Raw genomic sequence first — 13,489 nt, 5'->3', positions numbered from 1 at the left:
CTCATGGATCTTCATACGCTTGTTAAGGAACCTGGAAAAAAAATCCTGCACTAAAACTAAAGTCTTTTTCTTCTCAGTATTTTTAGCTGCTGGGTGAATCCCAGTCAGTAACAAGGTCCCTGCAATTATTACAACCTGTCATCTCTCATTTAGCCATCCACCTCAGAGCTCTGGGCTGTGCTTCCTGCATTGATAGCTGTTCCATGCATGGAAAGCGAGTGAGATGTTATTGGTGTTGAAAGTTGCTGCTGAAGCGTGTCCTTTCGTTAGTGCAAACATAAAATTATCTCACTTCTGGTTGACATTTCAGGTTTTTCAACTCCCTTGTTTCCACCAAAATATGTAATTTTGGGGGTAGCCCTGTTTTGGTATTGTCATTATTATAGCATTTTTTTGTTTCCAGCACTTGTGGCATGAAAACCAAGAAACCTAGAGGAAGCAGGAAAACTATTTTCTGAACTGACAGAATGAGTCATGCTAGATGAATGGGAATGTTAAACAGAGGTGCGTTGTTGAACAGAGCCAGTATTGATTGCCCTTGAATCACACTATCTCCTTCAGATTGAAAAAGCAGCACATCCTGTGGGGTTTTAATGGAAAGACAGGCAATCCATAGAAGTTACCTAACTGGCCAATGGATGTTGGCGTTTTCCCAGAAAAATTTAAGCTGGAGAATCTGACATTGGAAACAGAAGATGAGATACTTTGGCAGTAGCCTGCAAATACGTTGCTTAAGTATAAGGACTCAGTTTATACTGCCAGTTTTGATCATTGTGCTCAGATACTATGTACGGTGATGAGAGCCATATAAGTCCCTGGACGGACTGATAGTTGCACAGAATGAATCAGTGTGCTTAAGTAGGTGCTTGTGTCCTGCTGCCTTTTGCATTCTCATTTAGGTTTTGTGCACTTCTGCTACCTGTAGAAAATGTTCTACTCCTGAGGGCATTCTGTGCCAAAAAATTAAAAATTCTGTGCCAAAAAATTAAAATTCTGCAAATGTTCTTTGGCAAATAAATGTGGAAGCTCCAGTATGGCATTGGGGAGCACAGGCCACTGGCTGCATAGAGGTGGTAGATCACTGTGCAACCCCCCCCCCCCCTGGGACACAGACTCAGCAGTGAAACTGCACCCAACCCTGACACAGCGCAAGGACCATGTCTGCCCCAGAAACACCCCAGGGCCCCGGCCTTCATGCCAGGTGCACCAGGTGGTGGGCAGGCAGGCTCAGAAAGACAGGATCCAAGTGTGGAGGGGGTCAGTGTGGGGGATCCAGGTGTGGGTTGAGAGGCTTCTATGTGGGGCAATCTGGGTGCAGGCAGCTCAGTGGGGAATCTGGGTGAGGGGGGAATCTGGCTTCACAGGGGCTTGTTGGGAGGTTCTGGGTGCAACGGTAATGGGACTCTGCAGGGGGGTCCAGGTGAAGGTGGTTGGGGCTCAGTGGAGGGGGTGTCCAGGTGTGGGGGAGATAGAGCTTGGCGGGGGTTCTGGGTGTGTGGGGGGTCAGTTGGAGTCCAGATGCTGAGGAAGTGGGGCTCAGCGGGTGGGGAACCAGGTGCAGCTGGTTGGGGCTCAATGGGGTGGGGATCAGAGTGGTCCAGGTGCAGAAGGAGTGGGGCTCATGGGGGCGGGAGGTGAGGCTTGGTGAGGTATGCGGGGGTCTGGATGCACAGGGGCTGGGTGGATGGGGGAGCAGCTCCATGTACAGGGATTCCTCCCCCTGCAGCTGAGGGGTGATGGGTGCAGGAAGCGAATGTGTGTGTGGGAGTTTGCAGAACTTTCTGCAGCTGTGGGAGAAATCTGGGGTGGGTTTGACCCGGCCCCGGATGCAGTGCAGGGGAAGAGGAAGTCCTGTTCTCCCCATCCGAGCTGGGACTAGCAGCTGATCCTGGCACAGGATCTTCCCCAGTCCTGCCCCCCACAGTGATTTACTCTCTGCCAGCTACCCTTGGCACCTGAAACATACTGCTGTGGAGGGTCGCATGACTGCTCTTGTGGCTTCCCTTTGCTTCCCATTCAGAAAGTCATATTCTGCGGGAAAGCAAAGAAATCTGCGGGGGACATAAATTCTGCACACGCACAGTCATGCAGAATTCACCCAGGAACAATGTTCATATTTGGATGCTTACCCAAACTACAAATCTTTTGTGCCTTGCCTGCCACTAAGTCCTATGGCAACTTTCTTTCCAACTCCCTTGAAAAATGTGGAAATATTGAAGTGTAGGATTAAAAAGGGAAGAACCTGTGATGGGTTGGATCACAGAAACCCCCTTGGGAGCTGCCACTTAATGTACCAAGACTACCCCTGCTCCTATTTTCCCTGCCAGCTCAGGGCTCCAGCACCTTGTCTTGCTGAGCCAGACACTCCCGTCTGCTCCAACACAGACCCACGGTCTGAATTACTTGCCCCAAAGCTGCAAGTTTACCTGAAAACAGCTCACAGAAGTGTGCTTGTCTTTAGCGCTCAGATGCCCAACTCCCAATGGGGTCTAAACCCAAATAAATCTGTTTTACCTCATGAATTGTTCGCCCTCTATAACACTGATAGAGAGATATGCACAGTTGTTTGCTCCCTCAGGTATTAATACATACTCTGAGTTAATTAATAGATAAAAAGTGATTTTATTTAATACAGAAAGTAGGATTTAAGTGGTTCCAAGTAGTAACAGAGAGAACAAAGTAAGTCACCAAGCAAAATAAAATAAAATGCGCAAATCTATGTCTAATTTAACTGAATACAGATAATCTCACCCTCAGAGATGCTTCAGTAAGTTGTTTCTCAGACTGGACACCTTCCAGGCCTGGGCACAATTCTTTCCCCTGGTACAGCTCTTGTTCCAGCTCAGGTGATAGCTAGGGGATCCTTCATGATGGCTCCTCTCTCTCCTCCTTGTTCTGTTCCACCCCTTTATATATCTTTTGCATAAGGCGAGAACCCTTTGTCCCTCTGGGTTTCCACCCCCCCTCACTGGAAAAGCACCAGGTTAAAGATGGATTCCAGTTCAGGTGACATGATCACATGTCACTGCAAGACTTCATTACCCACTTGCCAGCACACACATATATACAGGAAGACTCACAGGTAAACACAGCCATCTGCAGACAATGGGAGTCATCAAGATTCCAAACCACCATTAATGGCCCACACTTTGCATAATTACAATAGGCCCTCAGAATTATATTTCATATTTCTAGTTTTAGATACAAGAGTGGTACATTTATACAAATAGGATGATCACACTCAGTAGATTATAAGCTTTGTAATGATACCTTACAAGAGACCTTTTGCATGAAGCATATTCCAGTTACATTATATTCACTTATTATCATGTTTTTATAAAACTATATAGACTGCACAACGTCACAGAACCCAGCACAAATTAGACTTTTGAAAACTAGAAAAGCTAACAGCAGACACAAATACAAAGAACATGCAAGAAAACATTGTAATTAAATAGAGGAACAGTGGTGGAAAGAGTTACAACTCTGAAAACACATGCCAATAAACACATCTCTTCTTACTACTCTTTGTTCTTGGGTTCATAGGGATTATGGGTCTGATCCTGAGATGCTGAATAGCTGCAATTAATATTGTAGTCTCATCAGATTTGGGGATGCTCGGAACTTCACTGCATCAGATCCTATATTTATACCAAGGAGGTATATTCCTGTTTGATGGGATACTGAAAATAGCTAGTATTAGAAAACTAACTCTGTTGTTAGAGAAGAAATCAAGCTGCCAAATTCACACTCAGATCTTGAAACCATCCTCTAACCTCAAGAATGTTAGATTCTGGGGTTTTAAATTCACCCCACTAGACATGAGGGTGAGCTTTGAAATTTGGATCCAGGTTGAGATTCACGTTCCATTTAATCTCTCTCAAATTTTTCCATAGTGCTCATTACTGTAGTATGAGTCCTGAACCCCTCTCCAACAAGCCTGGATATTTGGTTCCTTTTTTTTTTTTTTTTTAGCATGTAGTGTAACTTTATCTGTGCACATTATTGGTATGGAAAGCCCTAACTATAAAAACATACTTGTTTTGGGGGTTTAGGAGAAACTCAGACCAAACTTTCAAAACTGGGCCTGGCTTTGAGCTAACCGGGGTGATGTATGGCGTTTCCCTTGAAACCACCTGAAATTCTGTCTTGTGAAGCTTTGCCATGAAAGTGGGTGAATGTTACTGGTTTTTACCTAGATCCACTTTGTGTATTTGAATTTGTTCAGACACAAACTGAAAACTCCCAGCAAAATGTATCTGGGAAGGAAGGGGTTGGGAATCCATATGGATCAAAACTAAAGAAATTATTTGCACAAGACTCCTAGAAACAAACCATTCAGTACTCCCTCAGCTCTACAATCACACATGGGTTCTCAGACAGTACCCATCGTGATAGTATTGTAGAGGTTCTGAACACCTCACCAAAAGCCTGGGGGCAAAATCCTGGTACTAGAAGTCGGTGGATAAATTCCAATTGACTTCGGTAGGGCCAGGATTTCACCCTGGGTATCTGGATCCAGGGGTCAGCTTCCCAACATTCTGGTGATAGGCATCACATAAGAACCTGAATAGAACAGAACAATCTTATTGTGATCTGTTGTTAATTCTAGGTTGGGGTTTTGGGGGTAAAATATCCAATAATGAAACAAAATCTTTATCAATGGTGGGTGGAGGGGGGAAGAGCGAGTGAAGGAGGAATCATTTGTTTATAATAAGGAATTTATGTCCCAAGCTCTAAGTTGTCCTGGCATTTCATATCCATTCCGTTGTTAATTCCTTTGTCGCTGGAAAAGAGCACCGGGCCAGAACAGTTCATGATTCCATCGAGATGGCTTGTGCAGTTGCCTTTGTTTACATGCCTTGAAGCATTTGCTCTTCCAATTTGGTTTGACACAAAAAAAAAATCTTTCATTTTTGCAAAGGGCTCTGTCCCCCACCCCTCACCCCAGTTGCTGGGTATGTGAGGAAAATAGCGCCTCAGTTGTTTAAGGGGAGGACATACCACTGCAGATTCCCACAATTTATAAGACAAGGCAGGAAGGTCTTGGTGACTCATAAACACTAACAGATTCTGTGAATGTGTTCCTCTTTATTGTTTGTTATCCTTATTTTCATGGTTTTCCTTCTTTTGAGCATGTTTATGTATTTTAGACCATGCCATCATTTTGTGAGGACAACTTTGTGTGTGGTTCCCACAGAAGAGAAATGTTGTTGACTGCCTTATGGCTGTTCCTTGTGCACTCAGAAATATAAAAAAGCAGCTGATGTAGGTTTCCGAATTGCACCACATTTGGGACATGCTGATTACGGGATAATGAACAGGAACAAGAGAAACGCTTTCAGGTTACAGGACAGTAGTTATATTACTTGCACCTATGGGACCGGCTCCTCAGCTGGTGTCAACCTGAGTAGCTCCATTGAAATCGGTGGTAGTATTCTGACTTATGATAGCTCCACATCTGGCCCACAGTCCTTTCCATCCAAGGATTTCAGTGATTCACAAGTATCAATGAATTTAGCTTTGTGACCCCTGTGAGTTAGTTATCCCCATTTTAGAGATGGGGTAACCAAAGGACTGAAAGATTGTGACCTAACCATGGTCACACAGGATGTCAAAGTATCTAGATTTCCTATTTCTTGCTCCATGTTTTTCCACGACTCCATTCTTCCTCCTGAATGCTCTTCTATATCACAGTTGTTTCCCAGTGCCCAAGCTGTGAAAGACTTGGGATATGTCTACAATCTGGCGCTTTTCTGTTGGTGTAGGAATACCGCCTCCCCAACAAATTTAGCTATCTTGACAGAAGCTCTCTTCAGCTGACATAGATGCATCTACACTAGGGGTTTTGTTGGCATAACTACATCAGCCAGGGGTGTGGTTTTTTCACAAACCTGACTGATATCAGCATAGCTACATAACTTTTCAGTGTAGACCAAGACTTGGATGGTGTTTCTACCTGATGCCGAAGTCTTCTCCATTAACTATTCTCCCCATGAGAATGGAGGAGAGTGTTCCTTTAAAAGATATATAATTCCAGGCCACTTGTGGGTAGATGGGATAAGAGAGATTGTAAGCAAGGAGATCCTGTTGTTTCTGTATGGACATCAAAGACATGATGACACTTTCTGTAAGCCTATGAACTCTTCAGTTGTACCTCCGGCCAAAAATTCTCCTAAAGAACTGTGCACCAGCTGACACCTACCCTCTACCCCAAAGATGACTACAATTTAATTGTGCTGGAAGTGTAGTGTATAGAAAGCACTTTACATCCTGAAAGGTCCCAAAAGCATTCTACAGGTAAAACATTGTTTCACTAAAAAACCCCATGCCAACCATGTGGACTGTCGACCTGCAGGTGTCAAATACTTGCATGTTAGGAGTTGTCAGTTGTCCAAGATCATACTTGCTATACGGAATTACATATTGAAAGACCTTTTGTTCCCCGTCTGTAGACATAGGGACAACATATAGCAGCTGTTTCAAACAAGACGCATTAGTATTTGTCTGTCTCTTGCTGTAACCACATGAATCTTAAAACATTTCCAAAGGTTGTTGAGCAATTCTGTTTGCTTTAGAATTTTAGTCCCCAATTACCTAAGAAGGATATTACCTCTTTAAACAGAGTTCAAAAACCCCAAGAATTTTTATAAATAGCTCACATCCTCTTGATAACAACTAGGCTGCTATTTATTGCCCACTTCCCCTCAGACAGACAGGTTGGAGTGGTTAAAACTGTACTTCCCATGGAATCCGCAGGAACTTGGTGTTGTCAGGTTCCTGCAATTGTTTGTGACTCTGGGCTTCCTTTTGCAGTTTACAACATCCAGCCAAGCTAATTCTGAAAAGGAGGTGGCCAGGGGAGTGTTAAAGTACATTCTTCCCTTGTTGGAATCTTAACCAGCATTTTGTGCTCACTTCATTGGGACATGAAGTAAAGTTCCATCATTTACCAGCTGCATTTCTTAGGGGTGTTTCTTTTTTCCCCCTTGGGGACGAGGGGTAAGAAACTGAGATCCTTCTCTATCCTTGTTTTATTCCCCCATCTCTTTCATTCAAAGGTCACATGTCAATGAATCTTCCCCCTAACTTTTGCGTGGGTTGATGCTGTTTTTTAGGGACGTTCTTGTATTGGTCAGAGGGTAAAATACTAGTAAAAGTTGAAGTTCAATTTATCAAGAGAGCATGGCTGTGGGGTAATAACTGTAGCCTATCAAAACAGTAGCTGTGGGTGGAGACAGTGTATTGCTGGCATTTGGGGGGGTCAAAACACACAAGACTTCAGTGCTAGTTCCATATCCTTAAGCCAAGCCATCCCTACGGTCCATATATTTAAAAATCTTCCTGGTGCAACAACTGAACCTACAACCCTTTGATGGGGCAGCTCTATGAACTGAGCCATAATCGATGTAACATGGAAGAGGCCAGGAGGACAAGAGCTTGTCTGACTGAAGAGTTTCCATATTGGCTACTGACTGGGGGAAGCCTCTTTGTTATAGGTGTCAAATACTATTCTTTACCAAACTACTCTTTATAAGTACAGGCCAGATTTAGGTAAAATAGGCACCTAAATAAAAGTACCCTGATTAATGGGAGCTGTGGGAAGTCAGGAGCTCTAGCTATTGAGCACCAAAGTTTGGAAATTTTGTCTATTACACATTTCATGATTTGGAATCATCCAGGGTTTTATCCCTGCTCCTCTATCTTCTTTCTAGTAATTCTAAAATCCACTGTTTTATCTACAGTTAAAGACATCTGTAGACTTCTTTATAACAGACTGCAAGGGTGCATCCTCACCTGTAAGGCCACCACACCTGGACATAGCACTACTGGGGACTTCAAATTTTATACCACTAGGCCCTGCACCCAAGTGGTCACTTCCTTGGCCATGATGACCAGTCCTAGCTGATGTCTTCTCCTGACACTCTCTCTGGGTTTTCTGTGGCTTGGCCCTCCAGCCAGGTCACATAACAGTTCACCCCCCTTCCGGGGTACTCCGAGTCTCAGCTGACGTACACAAGCCCTCCTGGGCTTTTCTCAGTTTTTCCTCATTCTTGTTAGAGTGCTGACTCCCCAGAGTTTTCCCTGCTGGGATTCCACATACCACATAAACTGATCTTCTGCCCCTCCTGGGCTTCCCTTCTATTCCCTTATCCTCCTAGGCTTTGCTCAGGGTTCCCCTGCAGGAACCTACCCAGCTCCCCGTGGGTGCCTCACCCTGACTCCCTCAGGCTCTTCCTGAGGGGAATGCCCCTTGTTCCTCCCTCCAGGGTCTTCATTCTTTAATTAGCTCCCAGCTATATGTAAGTAGTGCCCTCCCTGCTACACTACCACAGCTGGGGTCCATCTTCCTAAGGAAGCCCCATTACACCCAGGTAGGATCACAAATTAACCCTAATGTTGCCAGCTCCTCATTGAGGTTGAGGGAGAACTGCTAAGTCCTGGGCAAGCCTGAGCCCAGCTTGCCTTAAAAGGCCAGCCAGCCCATGATACGGATGCTCTTCCAAGAAGCATCAGGACAGATTGGAAAGAGTCATGACAAATTGTCACTGTAGGATGGTGCTTAGCTACACCAAAAAAAAAGTAAAATAGAACCATAGTTGCTCTTACTCAAACCTGGAAACCTCTATCAGATTTCATAGAAGCATATCCTATGAATTCTCCATCTCCTAGCACAGCTTCTCCTTCTCAGGGACAATATAATGTAGGGTGGAATTTTCAAAAGCAATTACTATTGACCTAACTATGGCATTTTGGAATTAAGGGGAGTTTTATCATTCACTTTAATTGGAGCAGAGTTAGGTCAACACTAGGCACTTTTAAAATTCTCACTCATAAGTATGATCCAGAGCTCACCCAAGTCAATTAAATGGCTTCTGTTGACTTCAGTGGGCTTTGGATCAGGCTCCTATAACCTGAAGTGTAAGATCAGTGTAATATTATTGCAACCTCTTTAAGGAAAAAATAATAAAATACAATAACAAAAATAGTGGATTTTTTTAAGCACCTATCTGAAGAAGAGGGCTCTCTTGTAAAGATTAAATTAACCATGTGCTTTATAGCACTGAGTAGGTCCAAGTGTACCTTGGACTAGACTAGAGGACTTGAGAATATTGTTTTTCTAAACATAATCATCCACTCAAGTGGGACGATTAAAATGGAAGGACATGGTGCAGAACGTCTGAGTTTCATGCTCCGAGAAGAATAGATGTTTCTGATTAGGAAAAAGCAGTTATATAACGGTATAACATAATCACAAACATACCTAGAGCTGAGTGGAACTTGGTTTTATGGTTTATTTGGTGTTTCGTCACACACAAATTTCTGTCCATTCTCTGTAAGAAGGAAACAAGTCAGTGAAAACTGCAATATTTAAGAACAATCAAAACCAAAGAACTATTAACTTTTCCACGTCTCTAATACAATGTGAATAATGTGTGTGTGTTTTCAGAAGAGATTATACACTGTGTGAGCTCATTTGAGTATTCTAGGCCAGTGGTTCTCAACTAGTTTTCAGTTGCTTATAACTTTGTCAAACTCAAACCATTTGGGCTGAAATATTCTCCACTGGGTGTCTGCCTAGGGCTGAATTTTTTTTTTGGAAACTTTCAGCTAAAATGGAGGATAGGGAGACTTGCCCTGATGTCAAGGATGTGCCTTTCCCCACTCCCTTGAAAAAATTGCCAAAATTTGGCCAAGTTATAAGGCTCGGAAAAATGTGTTTGCACGTGCTCAGAGGATTATACTGTGGATTTTAAGATCACAGCCCTGATGATGACCAATTGGGAAGGTGGGGGTCAATGTGGTTTTACAGGGTGAAATTGCATCTTTAATTCTTATTCCATTGGGCAACCTAAATTCCAGTATTTCATAACGCTGCAGTGGCTGACTTTGCAATCTTACTGTTTTTTCAACATAGGTTTTGTGTGTGTGCAGTGGGCACCATTAACACAATATTAACTATGCCACAGAATTTGATTTTTGTACTGCAATATTTGTTGTATTTCCTATTCTTATACCAGGATATTGCAAACCCTGGTATTGGTTCTTTTTTATTCCACCCAGTGTATTAAGTTAGGTGATCATCAAACTAGAATTCGTACTTACTGAAAATGGGCCATATCCTCAGCAGGTGTAAATTGGCATAGCTTAAATGAAGGCAATGGAGATATACCAGTTGAGGATCTGGCTCAATTCTTCTAGTTATTATAATCAGGTTTAATGGAAGAACTGTTGTCCAGTGGTTAGAGCCGGGGCTGAGAATCAGGATTTTTGTGCTCTACTTGTTTTTTACACTGTCCATGTGCAACCCCAGGTAGGTTGCTTAAGCTTCTGTCTACAGTTTCCCCATCTGTAAAACTGGGATAAAGAGGAATGCTGTGAGACTGAGCTTATGAATATTTCTAACGTGCTTTTCAATGGAAGGACCTCTGGAGATGCTAGGAGAAGGCAGAGTGAAGAATTAGCTGTGAGTGAGTGAGAACAGTTGTTCCATGAGGTGGCTCAGCTAACAATTAAACTGAGTGTTCTCCAGGGGTGGAGAAGAACTTGGTGCATGCACATGTGCATGGCCAGAATCTTTTTGGCTGGTGGACAATGCCGAGCCCAGCATTGCTTTGAACCCAGCGAGGATTCTGGCTGTTGGTATGCAGAAGTATTCAGGGCTTCTGCTCCAGCTAGGACCTCCTGAATGAGAGAAACTTCCAAAAACCGTGTGTGAAATGTCACACTGAAACGCCACATCAATAAATAGCAGCAGCCTTAGTTTGTACTGTTCCCCCACCTGTCCAGCCTTCTGTGGAAAGACATGAGGGCCCCACCCCTCTGTATATGCAAGATGTCCCCACGGGCATCAAGCAGTCACAGGTCAGCCACCATGCTAGGAGATTGACAAGCAAATTAGGGAGGGGAGTTGTCGTGGTACCTTGCTAACTTCTGGTGCCAAACCAGACCATGGATAAATTGGGATGGAACAGAGGCTGAGAGGGAGCAGCCACTCAGTCAGTAATGCTACAGATGGGGTTGGCAGCCGGGTATGGGGTTTCTGGAGCTAGCGGTCCCTCTATGACCCCATAGGTAGTAGAGATGTAATCAGCCACTGTCAATAAAAGATACTTTAAAAACTGCCTTAAAATGAAGCTGCAGACAGGTTGTTGGGCAGTGTCTTGAGAAGTCCTCTAAATGAGAGAATCCGACTGGGCTTTAGTCTGTCCCCTGCTGGTGAGAGTCTGGACATGCTATAGGGTCTGGCTGGCTCAGGGGAACAGTTAGGGTTACAGAGCCTTTCATGAGTAGATGCCCAGGTCAGACTGAAAGTTATTGCTACCTGTTCAGTGGCCTGTATGAAATGATTTTAAAGTGGTAATTAGACCAAAGACCTGATTCAAAGCCCACTGAAGTCAATCGATTAGGCCCTGAGCATCTATAGCACAAAACTCACCCTTGTCCTTCTAGATGGCAGGCTCAGCTGGGACTACATGGGTTATGGAGAGTGAACTCCCCTCTGACCACATAGCAGGGCGGTCCGTGCACGTCAGGGTTGGGAACACTTGCAGTGTTTCGTTCTGTGCTGTACTAACTCTATGAGAAAATGACTCCAGCCTTTAGGGCTGTGTGATGGGGTGTACCAGGCAGGAGCAGATTTACCATGAAACGAAATCGTGCAGTGGCAGGGGGCTCCCAATGACAAGGGGGCCCCCAAAATGCAGGACAAATATCTGACAAACCTGCCCCTGAGTCCCGGCCGGTGGTGCAGCAGGGCTCAGGCAGGCAGGCAGGCAGGCTGCATGCTGTGGCTCGTGGCCTCACGCCAGTCCTGGAAGTGGCCGGCTGCTGGCATGTCTGCATGACCCTGGCGGGGGGGAGGCAGCTCTGCGTGGTGCCCCTGCCCTGAGCGCAGACTCTGCAACTCCCATTGGCTGGGAACTGCGGCCAATGGGAGCTGCGGGGGAGGCGCCTGCGGGCAACGGCACGTGGAGGCCCCCTTCCCCCCCCCCCCCAGGAGCCGCTGCCGGAGGGGTGTGTGTGTGTTGGTTGCTTTGGGAGCCGCGCCACCTGAGGTAAGCGCTGCCCCCCACCTCACTTCCGCCCCCCTGCCCCAGCCCAGAGCCTGCACCCAGCACCCAAACTTCCTCCCAGAGCCCTCACCCATCCTCCCACACCCTTGCCCCAGCCCAGAGCCCGCACCCAAACTTCCTTCCAGAGCCCTCACCTCTCCTCCCATACCCCACCCCCTGCCCCAGCCCAGAGTCCTCACCCAGCACCCAAACTTCCTCCCAGAGCCCACCCTCCACCCTGCTCCCTAACCCCTGCCCCAATCAAGGTACCTCACTTTATTTTAATTTACTTCCCATTACTTTTAGGAGGAGGATGAAGAAAAAAAGAATGAAAAGGGGGTGGGGTGGGGAGGGAGAGAGAAGATAAAATGTTCTTTTTCTTGGCTGGGTCCCGAGAGTGGCCCCCCAAAAATGAAGCTGCGCACAGGGCCCCACTAACTCTAAATCCACCACTGGTACCAGGCAATCATTGCCCTCTGCCAGAAATTCTGCTGCCTTGGTGCATCACACCCCAGGAGGTGGCCCTTTAAGAGGAGAAGAGCAGGAGTTTTGGGCCTTCCAGATTGCCTAGAAAGGCCTCCCCAGGTCAGCTGCTGATGGAACAAGACTTGGTCCTCCAGAGCTAGAAGTGTTGGGAGCAGCCAATCAGGGCCCAGCAGGCCAAATAAAAAGGGCTGGTTGCTTTTGTTAAATGGCAGTTCTTGGGTGAAACCAGAATGTGGGTGGGTGGAAGGACGGACTGACCGACTAGTTAGTCTCTCCTCTCCCCCCACAAGAAGCCAGGCCTGGTCAGGACCTTTTGCTGGCCACACTTTGTGTTTAGGTCACTGAGGGAGCTTTTTGATTTACTTTGAGTGTACAGCCCAGGTGGGACAACCTGATTTAGACATTGGTGAGATTATTGAGCTCACTTCACAAGAGCACCCTGATTCAGTCAACCCAGCACCTTTCACCAGCCCAAATTCACACACACAATCTTGTGAAAATGCTTAAAAAAAAAAAAAATCAATCCGTATTGTAGTGAACGTCTTCCCTCCCCCCATTTTTTTGGAACACTGAATACTTTTCAATTTTCTGATATCTTAAATCTAAGATATTAAAGCCAAAATCTTGCAAAAGTGGCTGCTAGCTTTGGGTGCCGAAGCAAAAAAAAACAAACAAAAAAATGGCAGCCGCAGGGAGCGCGTGGAAGGTGTCTCACAGGGGGGTGAAGGGCGGCACCTCGCAGCCGGGCGAGAGGGGCTCCCCCCTCTGGCCTTGGGGTGCCTCTCCTGGCTGGGCAGGCGGAGCCCCCGGGGGCTGCAGGAGGTGCTGGCGCAGCCGCTCCTTTAAAGGCGGCTCGGCTGGGCTGGGCTCAGAGCGGCGCGGGAGGTGGAGGCCGGTGCAGGCGGCGGGGAGTGACGCATCCCGGGGAGCCCGGCAGCACGGTGAGT

Source organism: Terrapene carolina, unplaced genomic scaffold, assembly GCF_002925995.2.
Source record: "Terrapene carolina triunguis isolate 2854851 unplaced genomic scaffold, T_m_triunguis-2.0 Scaffold629, whole genome shotgun sequence".
NCBI classification, from domain to species: domain Eukaryota; kingdom Metazoa; phylum Chordata; order Testudines; family Emydidae; genus Terrapene; species Terrapene triunguis.
This window is presented reverse-complemented; position numbering follows the sequence as displayed.